Source organism: Triturus cristatus, chromosome 4_2, assembly GCF_964204655.1.
Source record: "Triturus cristatus chromosome 4_2, aTriCri1.1, whole genome shotgun sequence".
Lineage (NCBI taxonomy): Eukaryota > Metazoa > Chordata > Amphibia > Caudata > Salamandridae > Triturus > Triturus cristatus.
In genome coordinates this window covers 54,410,771-54,431,854 of record NC_140586.1, presented here as the reverse complement: position 1 = coordinate 54,431,854, position 21,084 = coordinate 54,410,771, and the positions used below count along the sequence as shown (strand labels likewise).

The window sequence follows — 21,084 nt, the reverse complement described above, 5'->3', positions numbered from 1 at the left end:
ATGATCTGAGTGTATGTAGTGATTGAGGGGACGAAGGTCGAGAATGGGCCTGAGGGAGCCGTCTTTTTTGGGGATTAGGAAATAGAGGGAGTAAACTCCTTTTCCTTGTTGCTGCAGGGGAACTGGTTCTATAGCGTGCTTTTGTAGCATTGCTAAGACCTCTTGTTGCAATAGTATGGTATGTTCCTCTGACATTGGTCTGTGTTTGGGTGGTATGTTGGGTGGGGTAGATGTAAGTTCCAGACAGTAACCAGAATGGATAATTTGCTTCACCCACCTGTCTGTTGTGATGGATTCCCAGACAGGTAGGAACTGTGATAATCTGCCTCCGACTGGTGTTAAGTGGTCCGGAGGCAGGTGTAGGAGGTCACTGTTTGGGAGTGGTGGAGGTACGGTTGTTGTTGTTACCTCTACCTCTGCCTTTAGTATTGTTTCCTCTATATCCTCCTCTGCCTTTTTGAAACGTGTTTTGAGAGGTAGTTTGGAAAGATTGAGAGGTTTGTGTGTTATTCCCTGTACCTCTATAGGAGGATCTACGAAAGGAATGTTTGGATTGGTAAGAATGTAGTGCACCCATAGATTTAGCGGTGTCAGTGTCCTTTTTCATTTTGTCTAGTAGGACATCTGTTTCAGGCCCAAACAGGAAATCGTGGTTAAGGGGTTGATTGAGAATAGTGGTTTGCACCTCAGGTTTGAAACCTGATATGCGAAGCCAGGCGTGTCTTCTTAACATTACGCTTGTATTGACTGTTCTAGAGGCTGTGTCAGCTGCATCTAGAGCACACTTTATCGAGGCGTTAGTGATGAACTTTCCTTCTTGGATAAGATCAGTTGCCTGTTGTTTATATGGGTCAGGGAGATGTTGTAGTAGCTCCTCTAGTTTGTCATAGTGTGCTCTGTCATATCTAGCTAACAATGCTTGTGTGTTAGCTATTCTCCAGGTGTTGGCTGCTTGTGAAGCCACCCTTTTCCCTGAGGCCTCCAGTAGTTTGGACTCTTTTTCTGGTGGTGCAGCATCGCCAGTGGTTTGTGAGTTTGCCCTCTTTCGTGCATTGGCAACTACTAAAGAGTCTAGCTGCAGTTGACCCTTGATGTATGTAGGGTCGGAGGGTGCTGCTCTATATTACTTTTCCAGTCTAGGGTTGAGTATCCTAGCCCTAATGGGGTCTTTGAATATTTCTGGTGCATGTTTTAAAACTCCTTTGAGCATGGGTAAAGTGCGGGCACTTCTTTCTGTGGTTGGGAAGGTGTCCAGCAAGAAATCCTCTTACAGATGATCAGCATGCATATCTACCCCGTGGAAACTAGCAGCCCTGTCCACTAACTGATGAAATGCAATGGTGTCATCAGGAGGGGATGGTTTTGAAGGGTATGGTGTGGGGTCCAGAAGAGGTGTGTTATCTGATGAATATGGGTGTCCCCATGTGTCCAGGTTGGGATTTGGGTCATCAGGATCTTCATAAGGGTCCTGTGGATCATTATCTGTGTCGTCATCTGGGTCCCCAACAGGCTGTGGAGGCATGGGGGGTGTGTATGGCACATAAGGTAGAATAGGAGAGAGAGGAGGAGGGGTGACAGGCCTAATAGGAGAAGTAGCAATGTCCTTCCTCTTTAGAGGAATAGGAGAGGGTAATGCAAGATGAATTTTCCTCTTGTGGAGCACCACATGACCTGTGTCAGGGTCTATGATGATTCTTTTCTGTTTTGGATCGACAGGATCCGGAAAAAACAGCTCCTCCTCTGTATTTGGTGGTTTCGGCACCGAAGATTTGTGGTGTTTTTTGTTGGGAGTCGAAGGGTTTGTAGGTTTCGGCTTCGACCTATCTGGCTCGGGAACCTTCTTTTTGGTCGGTTCGGGAGTTTTCTTGATTTCGACGTCCTTTCTCGGATCGACCATTTTCTTGGGTTCGATCTGTTTTTTAGGCTCGGTGACCTTTTTGGAGTCGTTAGTCTTTTTCGGGTCGATTAACTTTTTCGGGTCGATATTTTTCTTGGGATCGACCTTTTTCGACTCGAGAAGCTTCGGCTCGACGTTTTTGGGAACGGTCGAGTCTTTCGGCGCCGGAGCTGGTGCCGTATGTGTTTTTCTCAGCGCCGAAGGCATTTTTGGTGTAGGGAGATACGGTTTGCTCGGTCCCGAGCTACCGGAAGGCTTTACTGTTATCTTCGGGGCCGGGCCCGAGGGTGGGGCTTCCGAAGGGATATTTCGATCGTGACGATGGCCTTGTGGCGATGTCTTGACCGGAGCCTTATGTGGGGTGATTGGGACAGGGGCATCGGTACTCACGTGCTGCCCCGATGGGATTGGGTCATCTGAGTCCGATTCTTCGACTGTGACGAGCTGTAGATCGTCCGAGTCCTCGGCATCCGAGGGGTCGTCGAAGATGTCGTCCGGTTCCGGTGCCGCTGCTTGCCGATGCATCGCTTGTCGATTGGCCCTTCGGTTCCTGATTGTCTTCTTGGAACGGAAGAGTGCGCAGGCTGAGCAGTCTTCTTCTCTATGCTCCGGAGATAGGCATCTGTTGCACAACGGGTGATGATCCGTGTGTGGGTATTTAGCACCACACTGGGGGCATTTTTTGAAGGGGGTCCTTTCCATGGGCCCGAGGCCCGAGTGGCGTCGATAGGCCCGGAGGCCTGCGTCGATGGAAATATGAGAAAATAAAGTCTCGTAAAGTTCTAGGGTATCGACCGGAGAGTAATCCCGTCGAGATACTTGGATTTGCCGTGAAGAAAGTTGAAAACTTCGGAGTCGAAGTTGGCGTCGCAGAAGTACATCCGAACCCGATGGCGGAAAAAAACAATCTGACGATGGAGGAGATGTCCATGCGCCCTGTAGTCCAGGGGAGGAGTCACCTATCTCGTGAGATCTCGAAGACTCTTCCAAGACAACAACGTGCAACATCCGGACCCAACACTAGGCGGCGATCTAATGCAATAATGTGATAATGTGACTGCAGCAGCTCATATGCCTCGAACACATAGGTTTCAGGCACGTTATAGTTAGGAATTAGCATTTAAAAAACCTTAGAAATTCACTGAAAAAAACATAGGTTTCAGGGCTGTTATAGTTAGCTGGACATTTCACTCGTACAAAACCATTGAAATTCCTCCGTTATAGTTAGTTCTGCTAACTATAACTCGCGCGGCCGCAATCCACTGCTGATGATGTCACATATTACATCATTCATGACATGGTCAGTGACATCACTGATGACATCACTGATGACATCAATGATGACATCATCCACGTGACAATCAGATACACCTCATCATACACTAGTATAACCTTTCATCACTCACTGTAAAATACAGAGTACCATATTTGAATTCATTGACACACCAATACAAGTTTCTAAAAACCCACTCAGTGATTCCTAGATCTACACACACCTCTAATCACTTACCTATTGATTCACTCATACATACTGTCAATGATCAATAGAACACTATCAAACATACTTATACACCTATATCGACATTACACACTAGCATACATCCTATTCACTTATGCAGTCATCCTACTCACTAATGCAACTTTTTCAGATGGGTGCTGGTGGTAACTGACTCTGTCTAACTAGTCCTAGAGCCAGTGCTATGCTAAAAGACACTTAGAATACAGTTAAAACACCTACATACACTAGGGAACACTATGCGTTGGGGTACTGACTGAATGATTAGAGTACTGCAAGGTGAGTGCCTGGGTGAATTTATAAGTGGTTGGATTTTGGTGCAGTGAATGGATTAGTACATGGTCCTGAATGGGTCACTAGAGGAGTGCATGCATGGTGGATAGGCGTTTGAAGCAGTCCATGTGCTAAGGCCTGGCTCAGTGCATGAGTACTTGGGTACTGACTGAATGATTAGAGTACTGCAAGGAGAGTCCCTGGGTGAATTTATAAGTGTTTGGGTTTTGGTGCAGTGAATGGATTAGTACTTGGTGCTGAATGGGTCACTAGAGGAGTGCAAGGGGAATAACAGGGTGTTTGCTGGAAGTGTATGGATACTGACTGGGGAATTGAAGGTGTGAAAGACTAGTGTGTAGGTGGTTAGAGGACTGCAGGCATAGCAGATTGGCTTTCGAAGCAGTCCATGTGCTAAGGCCTGGCTCACTGCATGAGTACTTGGGTACTGACTGAATGATTAGAGTATTGCAAGGAGAGTGCCTGGGTGAATTTATGAGTGTTTGTGTTTTCGCGCAGTGAATAGATTAGTACATGGTGCTGAATGGGTCAATAGAGGAGTGCAAGGGGAGTGACAGGGTGTTTGCTGGAAGTGTATGGATACTGACTGGAGAATTGAAGGTGTGAAAGACAAGTGTGTAGGTGGTTAGAGGACAGCATGCATAGTGGATAGGGCTTTGAAGCAGTCCTTGTGCTAAGGCCTGGCTCAGTGCATGAGTACTTGAGTAGTGACTGAATGATTAGAGTACTGCAAGGAGAGTACCTGGGTAAATTTATAAGTGTTTGGGTTTTGGTGCAGCTTTTACAATTTTTTCAGATGGATACTGGTGGTAACTGACTCTGACTAACCAGTCCTAGAGCCAGTGCTATGGTAAAAGACACTTAGAATACAGTTAAAACACCTGCATACACTAGGGAACACTATGCGTTGGGGTACCCCTGTGATTAGAATGACCTCCTCTGTAAACCCCTAGTACATAATAGGGCAGGGGGATTAAAACTACCTCTTAAAACGCACCACAGGGCGCGTTTGCACACTGGTGAAAGGAGGGGGGGCTGAGCTGATGTGTGCAAACACGCCCTGTGGCCGTTTTAATTTGGGGGATAAAGTCCCCTTGAATCCTGAGTGTCCCTTGGGTCCAACTAGCTCACCAGGTATCTCCAGTTAGCGCCACAGAGCTGCATTGCAGAGAGGTGTAAAAAGTGGCACGGCCTGGACCACCTCTGTGCAACGCCGCGCAGTGGCGCTTACTGGAAGCACCTGGTGGACTAGTTGGCCCCCAGGGCCCTCAGGATTGAAGGGGAATTATTTCCCCATCTTAAAACCCGCCACAGGGCGTGTTTGCACACGTCACCTCAGGCCCCATCTGTGAGAAAGTGCCATCTTTCTTGCATGGTATGCCCCCACTTTTTGCTGAAATGCTGATGTGCTTTGACTGAGTGTGCCCTGGGCTCCTGCCAATCAGGTGCCCAGTGCCTGTGTTCCTTTCCTAAAACTGTATTGAAGCTGAAACCCAATTGGCATGTCTGGCCATATGTCAGCCCCTGGTAAATGGTACCCTAGGTACCGAGGGTATTGTGACCAGAGAAGACCCCTAAGGGCTGCAGCACTTATTGTGCCACCCTTAGGGGCCTTGCACCCTGGCACCCACACACTGCCTTTGCATACTGAGTGTCCTCGTGCAGAACAAAATAAAGAGTCGACATGGCACACATCCCTGTGTGCTATGCCCACAAACCCACTGCCCTGGCATACATCAGTCACCCCTCTAGCTGGGTGCCCTATGCCAGTGGTGTGGGCACACGTGCATGAGCCCTGTGCCCCTACAGTACCCAGGGCCATTCCTGGGCACTGTAAGCGCAGTGATGCCATTAAGAGTAAATGGTGCTGGGAGGTTGTCATTACGAACTCCACAGCAGCATAATGGCTACACTGAAGACTGACAAGTTTGATATCAAACTTCTCAGCACAATAAACCCACACTGATGCCAGTGTGGGATTTAATGTAAAATGCACTACTGAGGGCGTCTTAGAGATGCCCCCTGAAACCTAACCTACAATCCATGTCTTGTATGAGAGGCTGCCTAGGCTGCCACACAGCAGACATGTTGCTGGACCCCTGGGTGGAGAGCCCCGCTCTCCTAGGCCTGCAACAATGCACATCCTGGGCGAAGTGGTAGGTCTCCTCCCCCAGGATGGGCGGGGGGAAGCTTCAAAGGCATACCGCCTTTGTGCGCTTCTCCAGACCACTTGCTGTACTTAGCAACTGGCCCCCACTGGTTCTGACCCCTTCTCTGGCGGGAAGACTGGTGGGAAACCCTACGTGAGGAAAGGAGGTGTGCCAGCCTGTGCCAACTCCACCCCTCAGGTGGGAGAGGCAGGTGAAGCACAACTCCAGGCCCCGGCCATCTTGAGGATGGGGAGCCCTGCCCAATGAGAGATAGGCACCTGCCCCCCTCCCACAGGAGAGGAGCAGGATAGGGTGTGTACTCACCCCAGGACAGGGACCTATTGGTCCCTGCCCTTCCCCCACCACCCTTAAATTTAGTATTTAGGGGCACCCTGAACCTTCCTTCCTCAGATCCCGATTTCTAAACAAGTGAGAAGACCAAGAAGAAGGCCTGCCGTACAGCTGCTAACAAGAGGACGACACCAACTGACTTGGCCCCAGCCCTACAGGCCTGTTGATCCTTGAACCTGCTCCTGCTAAATCCTGGCATTTCCTGCGGACAGCAACCTCAAGAACCCCGGGGGACCTGCCTGCCTTGACCCTCTTAGAGACTGGGACTCCCACGAGCAGTGGCTCTGCTCAAACAGCAACACCCCTGGTGCCAGCCAGGAACCGTGAATCCAGCCCACTCTGCATCCGCCGGGACCAGCCTGTGCCCGACCCTGAGGACATCCCCCCTGTGATTCTGACCTGGAATCCAGTGCCCAAGGGCCCTTCTCGACGACCCAGACAACGCCTGCAGACTTAGAACCAGGGACCCCTCCAACCGCGACCCGCAGAGGGTAAGATTTTCCGACGTCCAAAGACACCCCGGCACCCGGCGCCCCCCGTGCACCCGGCGCCCCCCGGCCTCCTGTGCCCAACTCCAGGGTGCCTACCTACCCTCCAAGATTCCAACTTACCCCTCGAAGTGTTCATCGCTCCAGAAGATCCACTGTCCCGAGCCTGCAGCCTTTGTTCCCTTTTAAAGATCTCCATTGAATAACATTGAGTGCCCGACGGCTCAAAAGCACCCTGCAACCAGCTGCCCGAGTGCCCCTGGCAGTGCAACCTTTGTCCTATCCTACTTCCTCATTTGCCCTGAGCAGGTCACCAGGAGCCCAGCTCCCACAGCCGCGTGGCCTGCTAGCCAGCAGCCACCAACCGAAGGCCCGCTGCCTCTCATTGGATAACATTGGGCTTAACTACCTCTGCACCCGGCTGCCCCTGTGCCGCTGAGGGTGTACCAACTGTACCTACCTGACCCTGGGAGACCCCTGAGTCTATGCCCAGAACCTTAACTCTGCCAGTCGAGTAGTTACGTAAAACCCGATAACTCACTTTTCTTCCATAGGCTAACATTGACTGGTTTCACTTGGAAATTCGTCTAAGTGTCGATTTTTGAAACTTACAAATATTCCTCTAAAATCAGCCGAACTACAAATTCCGATTTACTCACCTGTTATCAGGAGAGACCTCAGTGCTGCATCTTTGAGCCCAGTACTGATCCTGAAAAGTAATTCTAACCGTACTTACCAGTAACTTGAATTTCCTTCCATAGGATATCATTGCCTGCTTTTTGCTAAAAAAGTTTCTAAGTGTTGATTTTTGAAACTTGCAAATATTCTCTAAAAATCGTGCCAACGATAAAAACGTAATCACTTGCCTGTTTTAGATAGAGGTCCCAGTGCTGAACCTAGGAGTCCAGCAGTGGATTACAAAAGTAACGTGAACATACTTTACCTGCAAATTGATTGAAGGGGAATTATTTCCCCAACTTAAAACGCGCCACAGGGCGTGTTTTCACACGTCACCTCAGGCCCCATCCCCTTCCTTCACCACTGTGTAAACGCACCCTGTGGCAGTTTTAAGTTGGGAGATTAAGTCCCCTTGAATCCTGAGGGTCCCTAGGGTCAAACTAGCCCACTAGGTACCTCCAGTAAGCGCTGTTGCAGAGAGGTGTAAAAAGGGGCACGGCCTGCACCACCTCTCTGCAACGCAGCGCAGTGTCACTTACTGGAAGCACCTGGTGGGCTAGTTGGCCCCCAAGGGCCCTCAGGATTGAAGGGGAATTAATTCCCCAACTTAAAACACGCCACAGGGCATGCTTGCACACGTCACCTCAGGCCCCGTTCCCTCCCTTCACCACTGTGTAAACGCGCCCTGTGTCCATTCTAAGTTGGGAAATTAAGTCCCCTTGAATTCTAAGGGTCCCTAGGGTCAAATTAGCCCACTAGGTACCTCCAGTAAGCGCCACAGAGCTGCGTTGCAGAGAGGTGTAATAAGGGGCGTGGTCTCTGAGCACCAGTCTGCAACGCAGCTCCCTGGCGCATACTGGAGATACCTGGTGGGCTAGTTGGCCCTCTGGGACCCTCAGTATTGAAGGGGAATTAAAAGTAAAATCATAGATATATCTGGGCGGAGCCTCTACCACACATCTCATCGTGAGATCTGATTGGCTGTCAGCACTTCATTCAAGAAGTGTTGGCAGCCATCTTGGGACCAATATACATGATAGCACCTCATTAAAAAACATTCCAGTTAATAGAAGGTTTTAAGACTTTAGTTACATTATAAATCATTTGTTGATGGTACCGTACTCATTTTAGGAATTGTGGTGTGTTCTAAGGTGATTTTACCATGTGAAAAAGCCTTCTGCTGGGATATCATGAATCATGTTTGAGAGAAAACGATTTTCTCATCCTTTTCCCACAGAGGTTTGGAAGGTGATCTATAAGCTAAACTGAGAGCATATTTTCTGTAAATTCACATTATCTTTCTCAGTCATGTGAGAATGAAGTCTGACCTTCTCAGTAAAACATGTACATACAACAAGGGCAGAGACTGTCAGTTGATTCCTTTGTGTTCTACTGCAGCTTCCCAGAGTGTTCTTAAGAACAACTAGAGCGCTAACAGTCCTACTTATGACAAACGTATGGCACACCTGAAGCCATCTTGATTTGAATAAAGTGGTAACTCTTAAAACATTTAATTTAAAAAGGAACAATATGAGGGGGTTCATTTTGCCATAGAAAGTATGATTAATGCTGCAGTAAGAAAAATTAGGGCACATTTTCGGTGACTTCTCAAATCCTCTTCTATTTCATTAAAAAATTCTGACATGCAGACTGAAACATGCACTTTCAATACCAGCAGCAGACTTCCCTGGTGAGCAGTAGCTTTACTACAGTGATCTAAGGAGCAACTAGAGTGCTAACATTCAGAATGTATAGCAAATGTGTGACACATCTGAATGCCTTCTTGATGGAACCAAAGTAAACAAGCATTGAAAATGCAAGAGGTCTCGCCCTCGTTTAAGTTAAAGCAATTCTGTTTTTAAGTGGCTTTTTAGCTTTGCTTTTATTAGTGTTTTCCAAACTTTCATGTACATAACATGCATATGTATGGATATATGTATATGTATGCATGCATTTATATTTGTATTTATATAGATATGCAGATTATATATATGTTTATATATGTGTATGTATATATATATATATATATATATATATTTTTTTTTTTTTTTCACACAATTGAAAGAAGACGCGGCACTCCTCTCGATGATAGAGATGTTGGTTTAATCTCAGATAGTAACCCTCCTACGCGTTTCGAACCGTAGTTCCTGGTCACGGTAGACTGTTACAATGGTCCCTTTTCCCTTTCTTGGTTTTATACAGTTACTTCAAAATGCCATTAATGTTGCATTGTGGGTGTTGTAGTTAAACAAAATGCAAAATATACGGAATTAACATCATTCCTTACTGAAAAGTGCTACTTATACAGATAAAGTGGGTATTGTTACTTCAATGTCTTACTAAGTGTATAGAATTAATTGCTGAGTGCAAAACACCTACAGTGCAAGTGATTGATTTGTTTATATACAAATAATGTGTCATTGTAAATGGCAAATATTTGAGGCTGAGTGCCCATAAGTGCAGCAAAGTCTGCTGTTATGTGTGTCTGTATGGATACAAAGCAACCTGTAAACACAAATTAGTATACAGTTTCATGAGAAAATTGTTGTTATTATGTCATGTGTGTGTGATAATACAGCGATATTATTTACTGATACAGTTCTAGCCAGATGTTACTGTTATTGAAACGTTGTGGTGGAGTTGTAAAAAATGGTTGATGAGGTCTATAAATGTACATAAAGTTCCTCGTCCCCATTGAGGCCCCACGGCTGTTTCGTTTTGAACCTCATTATTAAGCGCGATTCAAGTCTGCGTAATTTTTGGGTGCGATTGCCACCTCGTTCACTTAGGGGCACTGTGATCAGTCCCGAGTACTTTATGTCCAACCATGATTTTCCCACATGTAGTGACATATGTCTGGCTATTGCATATGTCGTGTCTTGGTTCTGAATAGCACGCACATGTTCTAATATGCGCTTCTTGAGGGGGCACGTTGTACTACCAATGTACTGTTTTCCACAAAAGCATTGGAGGAGATACACTACAAAGGTGGATTCACATGTGATGGTCTCTCTTATCTGGAAGTTCTTACCAGCCGGATCATTGATGTTTTTAAGGTTTTTTCCAATCTTACAGGCTTTACAAGACAGACATTTGGTGAAGCCCTTCGATCTTGATTGTAGCCAGGTTTCAGGTTTTGTGGCTACAAAGTGACTCCGTACCAAGTGATCCGAGAGGTTAGGCGCTCTCTTGTATGATATCTGTGGATGTTCTCCTATAGACATGCCAATGTCGGGATCTTTTTGTAGTATGTTCCAATATTTGTTGAGTATTTTCCTGATCATAGGAGTTTCCTTACTGTAGGTGAGTATCAAGCGTGTTTGGTTGTCTTCTGTTGATCCTTTTGTCACATTTGATTTCTCACAGTTGGTTAACAGTTCCATTCTGCTTTTGTTCTTCATTTTCAATTCCCCTCTTGCAATATCAGCATGACTGTATCCTCGTTGTAGAAATCTGATTTTTGTTTCCTCGCATTTTTTCACCATCTCTTGCTCTTCTGAACAGTTTCTCTTCATGCGTAGTAACTCTCCGTAAGGTATGCTTTTCCTTAATGAGCGTGGATGGAAACTTTCGCCATGCAGGAGACTGTTAGTCGCTGTTTTTTTCCTGTGTACCGTTGTTTGTAAACGCCCATTTTTAATATAGACCTTAGTGTCTAAAAAATCAATTTCCTTAGGGCTCAGGTTATATGTGAAGCTGAGTCCCACGTTGTTGTTATTGAGTTCCATGAAGAAATTCTCAAATTCATTTGCAGTCCCTTTCCACAACACAAATAAATCATCTATGAAGCGTAGCCAGAGGGCTACGTTCATCATGTGGTGGTTGTTCTCCTCTCTCCAAGCTATGTTCTTCTCCCACCAACCCATCATGAGATTCGCATAGCTAGGAGAGAAGGAAACTCCCATCGCAGTACCACAGCATTGTACATACATTTTTCTGTCAAACAGGAAGATGTTATTGTTCAGACAGATAGAGATCATTTCAAGTAGCATTTCAGAATGTGCTAGTTGACTGATGGGTCTCTGCTTAAGGAAGTATTGAATTGCATGTAGGCCGTGATTGTGTTGTATTGAAGTGTATAATGATACTGCATCAATTGTTATTAAGAGATAGTTAGAGTTCCATTGGGTGTCCATAATGATGCGTAAGAAATCACCAGTGTCCTTTATGTATGAGCTGAGTGTTGGTACAATGGGTGCTAGAAAATTGTCCACATATAAAGACATGTTTTCATACAGACTCCCACAACTGGAGATTATTGGACGCCCAGGTGGTTTGTTTAGAGTCTTGTGGACCTTTGGAAGGAAATATATGGTGGGTATTATTGGATCCTCCACCATTATGAAGTTTTTTTCTTCTTCCGTTAGGAGGCCTTTGTTATGCCATTCATTGAGCCTGTTGTTCATCTCGCAAATTAAGTTGTTAATCGGATTCTTTTTCAGACACTGGTAGCTCCTTGTATCAAGCAGTTGGCGCATGGCTTCTTCCATATATTGTTGCTTGTCTTGGATGACAATGTTCCCGCCCTTGTCAGCCGGTTTGATTATGATTTGGTTGTTATTTTTGAGTTTTTGTAGGGCTGTGCGTTCTTTTTGTGTTAGATTTTCACGATTGTTGTTGTTGGGAACATTCTTGATTGATTCTAGGTCTCCAAGAACAAGTTCATAGAAGGTGTCAATCTTATTGCCCGGGTATAGAGTTGGGCAAAATTTGGACTTCTTTTTGAAATTTGTCGGTACTCGTTTGTCCGTTTTGATGTTCATTTCCACCAAAATTTGTTCGTCTGATATTTGAGTTGTTTGTGTCTCATTGGCTAATTCGTATGCAACACGCAACTGAGGTATTTCTTCAATGCGATACGGTTGGAGATCTTCCATATCTGATCCATGTAGTTGTGTGTCCTTCTTTTGAGGTGATTGTCTCGCAAAGAATTTCTTTAATTTCAATTTTCTTATATATTTATATAAGTCTATTTTGGTTTCAATTGGATCTTGGTGAATTTCCGGACAAAATGACAAGCCTTTGTTAAGGACATTATGTTCCAATTTGGTGAGGGTATACCTGGAGAGATTGATGACCAAGTCTGGTGATTTTTTGTTTCTATGAGATGTTGTTTCTATTTCCTTGTTGAGGTACGATTTCTCAGATTGTATCTTCCGCCTCTTCCGCTTGCCTCTTCTTGTCTTTCTTGTTGTTGGTCTGAGAAGAAGGATCCCCTTCCTCGTCCTCTTGTTCTGCCAGCACCACGACCTCTTGGTTTGTTCTTGGGTGCTTGCTGCTCCTGATAGAGCAGCTTCATCTCCTCTAAAAAAGTAAATTTCCGTGAGGCTGTTGGTCTCTGCTCCCCTTCACTCAGGTCAGACTCAGTTTCGCTTGACAGTTGACCAGTAGGCAGATCAGTGGTTGTCTTTTGCGTTTCCCATTGTTTTTTATAAACTTCAAACTTCCTTGCAAAAGTGAATATCGTACCATACTCATAATCGTCTTCATCTCTTCTGAATTTGCGTTGTTTACGTTGTATCACCTCTTCCTCGTGTTTATCTAAATTGCGTTCCATTTCTGCACGCAATTTTTTCATGGTATCGTCGTCTTCATTACTCGATAGTATTTGCGATTCAGCATTGGATATGAGTTGATGTAGTTCTTCAACATCACGCTTCGCATACTTAATAATGATGCGTATCATATTTTTGGAGCACTCCATATTATTTTTGCCCCACTCCTCCAACATTTCAGGTTTGGTATCCGGGTGGTTAGGAAGAGTGAATACGCGAAGACCCCTAGGTACCATATCATTTTCTAGGTATTTTTCCAGGGTGATAATTTCCCAACTGCGTGAGGTTTCCTTGCGTAAAAGTTTTTCTAGTTGAGAAAAAAGCTGTTTTATGGTGCTGGCACGAGGCGGTGTTGTTTTGTTTGTTCCACTTGTGTTTTGTAAGGTAGACCCCCTTTGGAACATGGTCTCAGCTTTGGTTGTCCTTTTCGAAGCTCTTAGTTCCATTTCTGCCGTTTGTTTGTGGTTTGTTGTTCTTAGTTTGTTTGTTGACTTTGACCCTTCAGACACTGTAAATTCGGTTGCTGTTGCCGTTGTTGTAATATCACTATATTCGTGAATATGTGGGACCCTGTAACGGTCTCTAATGGTTCTTTAACTGAGGCGATGGGGATGTGATGCCCCCACTGAGAGTACGCAGTTCATCGAGAGAGCCAAAATTACTCGTTGTTATACATTCGATAGATACGCGGCTTGTAAGTAGCAATTACGCGTGTCTGTTGAGGCTCGCTGCAGCATCAGAGAGGGAGGGTTACGAACACACAGCTCACAATCTTACCTGGGAGAATTTCCGACGCAGCGGCGTCCTCCGGCTCCGTGTGTCGGATTTCAACCTGGCAGTAGTGTGGCTCGGTATCGTTTTCTTCCTTTCTTGTTTTGCTGCTCATAGGTGAGGCAAAGACTGCTTTCTTCGTTCCATTCCGGAATTATCACAGTTCTTGTATAATGATGATCGAAGGCGCCTCACGTCGTAACGTTGTTTGTATTCTTGGGCAGCGATGATGCTGGGCTCTCCTCCGTTTAATTCAATTTCCACACAAGTGTCCCGCACGGAAGGAGCACCTTTCCAGCCGGTGCACACGTCGAGATCAGGACACGATCTCGGTATTAATTCCACACAATTGAAAGAAGACGCGGCACTCCTCTCGATGATAGAGATGTTGGTTTAATCTCAGATAGTAACCCTCCTACGCGTTTCGAACCGTAGTTCCTGGTCACGGTAGACTGTTACAATGGTCCCTTTTCCCTTTCTTGGTTTTATACAGTTACTTCAAAATGCCATTAATGTTGCATTGTGGGTGTTGTAGTTAAACAAAATGCAAAATATACGGAATTAACATCATTCCTTACTGAAAAGTGCTACTTATACAGATAAAGTGGGTATTGTTACTTCAATGTCTTACTAAGTGTATAGAATTAATTGCTGAGTGCAAAACACCTACAGTGCAAGTGATTGATTTGTTTATATACAAATAATGTGTCATTGTAAATGGCAAATAAGTAGCACTTTTCAGTAAGGAATGATGTTAATTCCGTATATTTTCCAGGAACTACGGTTCGAAACGCGTAGGAGGGTTACTATCTGAGATTAAACCAACATCTCTATCATCGAGAGGAGTGCCGCGTCTTCTTTCAATTGTGTGGAATTAATACCGAGATCGTGTCCTGATCTCGACGTGTGCACCGGCTGGAAAGGTGCTCCTTCCGTGCGGGACACTTGTGTGGAAATTGAATTAAACGGAGGAGAGCCCAGCATCATCGCTGCCCAAGAATACAAACAACGTTACGACGTGAGGCGCCTTCGATCATTATTATACAAGAACTGTGATAATTCCGGAATGGAACGAAGAAAGCAGTCTTTGCCTCACCTATGAGCAGCAAAACAAGAAAGGAAGAAAACGATACCGAGCCACACTACTGCCAGGTTGAAATCCGACACACGGAGCCGGAGGACGCCGCTGCGTCGGAAATTCTCCCAGGTAAGATTGTGAGCTGTGTGTTCGTAACCCTCCCTCTCTGATGCTGCAGCGAGCCTCAACAGACACGCGTAATTGCTACTTACAAGCCGCGTATCTATCGAATGTATAACAACGAGTAATTTTGGCTCTCTCGATGAACTGCGTACTCTCAGTGGGGGCATCACATCCCCATCGCCTCAGTTAAAGAACCATTAGAGACCGTTACAGGGTCCCACATATTCACGAATATAGTGATATTACAACAACGGCAACAGCAACCGAATTTACAGTGTCTGAAGGGTCAAAGTCAACAAACAAACTAAGAACAACACACCACAAACAAACGGCAGAAATGGAACTAAGAGCTTCGAAAAGGACAACCAAAGCTGAGACCATGTTCCAAAGGGGGTCTACCTTACAAAACACAAGTGGAACAAACAAAACAACACCGCCTCGTGCCAGCACCATAAAACAGCTTTTTTCTCAACTAGAAAAACTTTTACGCAAGGAAACCTCACGCAGTTGGGAAATTATCACCCTGGAAAAATACCTAGAAAATGATATGGTACCTAGGGGTCTTCGCGTATTCACTCTTCCTAACCACCCGGATACCAAACCTGAAATGTTGGAGGAGTGGGGCAAAAATAATATGGAGTGCTCCAAAAATATGATACGCATCATTATTAAGTATGCGAAGCGTGATGTTGAAGAACTACATCAACTCATATCCAATGCTGAATCGCAAATACTATCGAGTAATGAAGACGACGATACCATGAAAAAATTGCGTGCAGAAATGGAACGCAATTTAGATAAACACGAGGAAGAGGTGATACAACGTAAACAACGCAAATTCAGAAGAGATGAAGACGATTATGAGTATGGTACGATATTCACTTTTGCAAGGAAGTTTGAAGTTTATAAAAAACAATGGGAAACGCAAAAGACAACCACTGATCCGCCTACTGGTCAACTGTCAAGCGAAACTGAGTCTGACCTGAGTGAAGGGGAGCAGAGACCAACAGCCTCACAGAAATTTACTTTTTTAGAGGAGATGAAGCTGCTCTATCAGGAGCAGCAAGCACCCAAGAACAAACCAAGAGGTCGTGGTGCTGGCAGAACAAGAGGACGAGGAAGGGGATCCTTCTTCTCAGACCAACAACAAGAAAGACAAGAAGAGGCAAGCGGAAGAGGCGGAAGATACAATCTGAGAAATCGTACCTCAACAAGGAAATAGAAACAACATCTCATAGAAACAAAAAATCACCAGACTTGGTCATCAATCTCTCCAGGTATACCCTCACCAAATTGGAACATAATGTCCTTAACAAAGGCTTGTCATTTTGTCCGGAAATTCACCAAGATCCAATTGAAACCAAAATAGACTTATATAAATATATAAGAAAATTGAAATTAAAGAAATTCTTTGCGAGACAATCGCCTCAAAAGAAGGACACACAACTACATGGATCAGATATGGAAGATCTCCAACCGTATCGCATTGAAGAAATACCTCAGTTGCGTGTTGCATACGAATTAGCCAATGAGACACAAACAACTCAAATATCAGACGAACAAATTTTGGTGGAAATGAACATCAAAACGGACAAACGAGTACCGACAAATTTCAAAAAGAAGTCCAAATTTTGCCCAACTCTATACCCGGGCAATAAGATTGACACCTTCTATGAACTTGTTCTTGGAGACCTAGAATCAATCAAGAATGTTCCCAACAACAACAATCGTGAAAATCTAACACAAAAAGAACGCACAGCCCTACAAAAACTCAAAAATAACAACCAAATCATAATCAAACCGGCTGACAAGGGCGGGAACATTGTCATCCAAGACAAGCAACAATATATGGAAGAAGCCATGCGCCAACTGCTTGATACAAGGAGCTACCAGTGTCTGAAAAAGAATCCGATTAACAACTTAATTTGCGAGATGAACAACAGGCTCAATGAATGGCATAACAAAGGCCTCCTAACGGAAGAAGAAAAAAACTTCATAATGGTGGAGGATCCAATAATACCCACCATATATTTCCTTCCAAAGGTCCACAAGACTCTAAACAAACCACCTGGGCGTCCAATAATCTCCAGTTGTGGGAGTCTGTATGAAAACATGTCTTTATATGTGGACAATTTTCTAGCACCCATTGTACCAACACTCAGCTCATACATAAAGGACACTGGTGATTTCTTACGCATCATTATGGACACCCAATGGAACTCTAACTATCTCTTAATAACAATTGATGCAGTATCATTATACACTTCAATACAACACAATCACGGCCTACATGCAATTCAATACTTCCTTAAGCAGAGACCCATCAGTCAACTAGCACATTCTGAAATGCTACTTGAAATGATCTCTATCTGTCTGAACAATAACATCTTCCTGTTTGACAGAAAAATGTATGTACAATGCTGTGGTACTGCGATGGGAGTTTCCTTCTCTCCTAGCTATGCGAATCTCATGATGGGTTGGTGGGAGAAGAACATAGCTTGGAGAGAGGAGAACAACCACCACATGATGAACGTAGCCCTCTGGCTACGCTTCATAGATGATTTATTTGTGTTGTGGAAAGGGACTGCAAATGAATTTGAGAATTTCTTCATGGAACTCAATAACAACAACGTGGGACTCAGCTTCACATATAACCTGAGCCCTAAGGAAATTGATTTTTTAGACACTAAGGTCTATATTAAAAATGGGCGTTTACAAACAACGGTACACAGGAAAAAAACAGCGACTAACAGTCTCCTGCATGGCGAAAGTTTCCATCCACGCTCATTAAGGAAAAGCATACCTTACGGAGAGTTACTACGCATGAAGAGAAACTGTTCAGAAGAGCAAGAGATGGTGAAAAAATGCGAGGAAACAAAAATCAGATTTCTACAACGAGGATACAGTCATGCTGATATTGCAAGAGGGGAATTGAAAATGAAGAACAAAAGCAGAATGGAACTGTTAACCAACTGTGAGAAATCAAATGTGACAAAAGGATCAACAGAAGACAACCAAACACGCTTGATACTCACCTACAGTAAGGAAACTCCTATGATCAGGAAAATACTCAACAAATATTGGAACATACTACAAAAAGATCCCGACATTGGCATGTCTATAGGAGAACATCCACAGATATCATACAAGAGAGCGCCTAACCTCTCGGATCACTTGGTACGGAGTCACTTTGTAGCCACAAAACCTGAAACCTGGCTACAATCAAGATCGAAGGGCTTCACCAAATGTCTGTCTTGTAAAGCCTGTAAGATTGGAAAAAACCTTAAAAACATCAATGATCCAGCTGGTAAGAACTTCCAGATAAGAGAGACCATCACATGTGAATCCACCTTTGTAGTGAATCTCCTCCAATGCTTTTGTGGAAAACAGTACATTGGTAGTACAACGTGCCCCCTCAAGAAGCGCATATTAGAACATGTGCGTGCTATTCAGAACCAAGACACGACATATGCAATAGCCAGACATATGTCACTACATGTGGGAAAATCATGGTTGGACATAAAGTACTCGGGACTCATCACAGTGCCCCTAAGTGAACGAGGTGGCAATCGCACCCAAAAATTACGCAGACTTGAATCGCGCTTAATAATGAGGTTCAAAACGAAACAGCCGTGGGGCCTCAATGGGGACGAGGAACTTTATGTACATTTATAGACCTCATCAACCATTTTTTACAACTCCACCACAACGTTTCAATAACAGTAACATCTGGCTAGAACTGTATCAGTAAATAATCTCGCTGTATTATCACACACACATGACATAATAACAACAATTTTCTCATGAAACTGTATACTAATTTGTGTTTACAGGTTGCTTTGTATCCATACAGACACACATAACAGCAGACTTTGCTGCACTTATGGGCACTCAGCCTCAAATATTTGCCATTTACAATGACACATTATTTGTATATAAACAAATCAATCACTTGCACTGTAGGTGTTTTGCACTCAGCAATTAATTCTATACACTTAGTAAGACATTGAAGTAACAATACCCACTTTATCTGTATAAGTAGCACTTTTCAGTAAGGAATGATGTTAATTCCGTATATTTTGCATTTTGTTTAACTACAACACCCACAATGCAACATTAATGGCATTTTGAAGTAACTGTATAAAACCAAGAAAGGGAAAAGGGACCATTGTAACAGTCTACCGTGACCAGGAACTACGGTTCGAAACGCGTAGGAGGGTTACTATCTGAGATTAAACCAACATCTCTATCATCGAGAGGAGTGCCGCGTCTTCTTACAATTGTGTGGAATTAATACCGAGATCGTGTCCTGATCTCGACGTGTGCACCGGCTGGAAAGGTGCTCCTTCCGTGCGGGACACTTGTGTGGAAAAAAAAAATATATATATATATATATATATACACACACACATACATATATATAAATGCATATGCATATGTGTGCGTTTAGAGAGAGGCAGAGGTGTAGAGGTAGAGGTGTAGAGGTAGAGGTGTAGAGGTAGAGAGGTAGAGAGTGGTAGGTAGAGAGGTAGAGAGTGGTAGAGAGAGAGGTAGAGAGAGGTAGAGAGTAATAGAGAGTAGAGAGTGAGTAGTAGAGAGTAGTAGAGAGTAATAGAGAGAGTAGCAGAGATTGAGTAGTAGAGAGTAGTAGAGTGAGTAGTAGAGATTGAGTAGTAGAGAGTGAGTAGTAGAGTGTAGTAGAGAGTAATAGAGAGTGAGTAGTAGAGAGTAGTAGAGAGTAGTAGAGAGTGAGTAGTAGAGTGAGTAGTAGAGAGTAGTAGAGAGTGAGTAGTAGAGTGAGTAGTAGAGTTAGTAGAGTGAGTAGTAGAGAGTAGTAGAGTAGTAGAGAGGGTAGTAGAAAGTAGTAGAGAGTGAGTAGTAGAGAGTAAGTAGTAGAGAGAGTAGTAGAGAGTGAGTAGTAGAGAGTGAGTAGTACGTGAGTAGTAGAGAGTGAGTAGTAGAGAGAGTAGTAGAGTAGTAGAGAGTGAGTAGTAGAGAGTGAGTAGTAGAGAGCAGTGGAGTAGTAGAGAGTGAGTAGTAGAGAGTAGTAGAGTGTGAGTAGTAGAGAGTAGTAGAGCGTGAGTAGTAGAGAGCGAGTGGTAGAGAGCAAGTAGTAGAGTGTGTAGTAGAGAGTGAGTAGTAGATAGTAGTAGAGTGAGTAGTAGAGAGTAGTAGAGAGTGAGAAGGAGAGAGTGAGAAGTAGAGAGAGTAGTAGAGAGTGAGTAGTAGAGTGAGTAGAAAGAGTAGACGTGAGAGAGAGAAGTAGAGAGTGAGTAGTGGAGAGTGAGCTCTAGAGAGTAGTAGAGAGCGAGTAGTAGAGAGTGAGCAGTAGAGAGTAGTAGAGAGCGAGTAGTAGAGAGAGAGTAGTAGAGAGTGAGTAGTAGAGAGTAGTAAAGAGTGAGTAGTAGAGTAGTAGAGAGTGGGTGGTAGAGAGTAGTAGAGTGAGTAGTAGAGTAGTAGAGAGTGAGTAGTAGAGAGAGTAGTAGAGAGTAGTAGAGAACGAGTAGTAGAGAGTGAGTACTAGAGAGTAGTAGAGTAGTAGAGAGTGAGTAGTAGAGAGTGAATAGTGGAGAGTGAGTAGTAGAGAGTGAGTAGTAGAGAGCGAGTAGTAGAGAGGGAGTAGTGGAGAGTGAGTAGTAGAGAGCGAGTAGTAGAGAGTGAGTAGTAGAGAGTGAATAATAGAGAGTGAGTAGTAGAGAGAGTAGTAGAGTAGTAGAGTGAGTAGTAGAGAGAGAGTAGTAGAGAGTGAGTAGTTGACTAGTAGAGAGTGAGTGGTAGAGAGTAGTAGAGTGAGTAGTAGAGAGTAGTAGAGAGTGAGTAGTAGAGAGTGAGTAGTAGAGAGAGAGTAGTAGAGAGTGAGTAGTAGAGTGAGTTGTAGAGAGTGAGTAGCAGAGAGTGAATAGTAGAGAGTAGTAGAGAGTGAGTAGTAGAGAGTAGTCAGTCAGTGTCAGTCAGTGTCAGTGTCAGTCAGTCAGTGTCAATCAGTGTCAGTCAGTGTCAGTCATTGTCAGTCAGTCAGTGTCAGTAAATCAGTGTCAGTGTCAGTCAATCAGTGTCAGTCAGTTTCAGCTAGTGCCGCTCTGCTGACCTGGTTCTCTGGCTCTAAAGCAGCTCTGCTGACCTGGTTCTCTCCCTCTAAAGCAGCTCTGCTGACCGTGTTTCTCTGGCTCTACAGCAGGTCTGCTG

At 44.4% G+C, this 21,084-nt stretch overlaps 1 protein-coding gene across 7 annotated transcripts in view; it reads right to left on the bottom strand.

The window, feature by feature from the left end:
• Positions 1 to 21,084, bottom strand: part of RFX1 (regulatory factor X1) — a 549,504-nt gene that overhangs the window by 163,672 nt on the left and 364,748 nt on the right. The window lies entirely within an intron of this gene.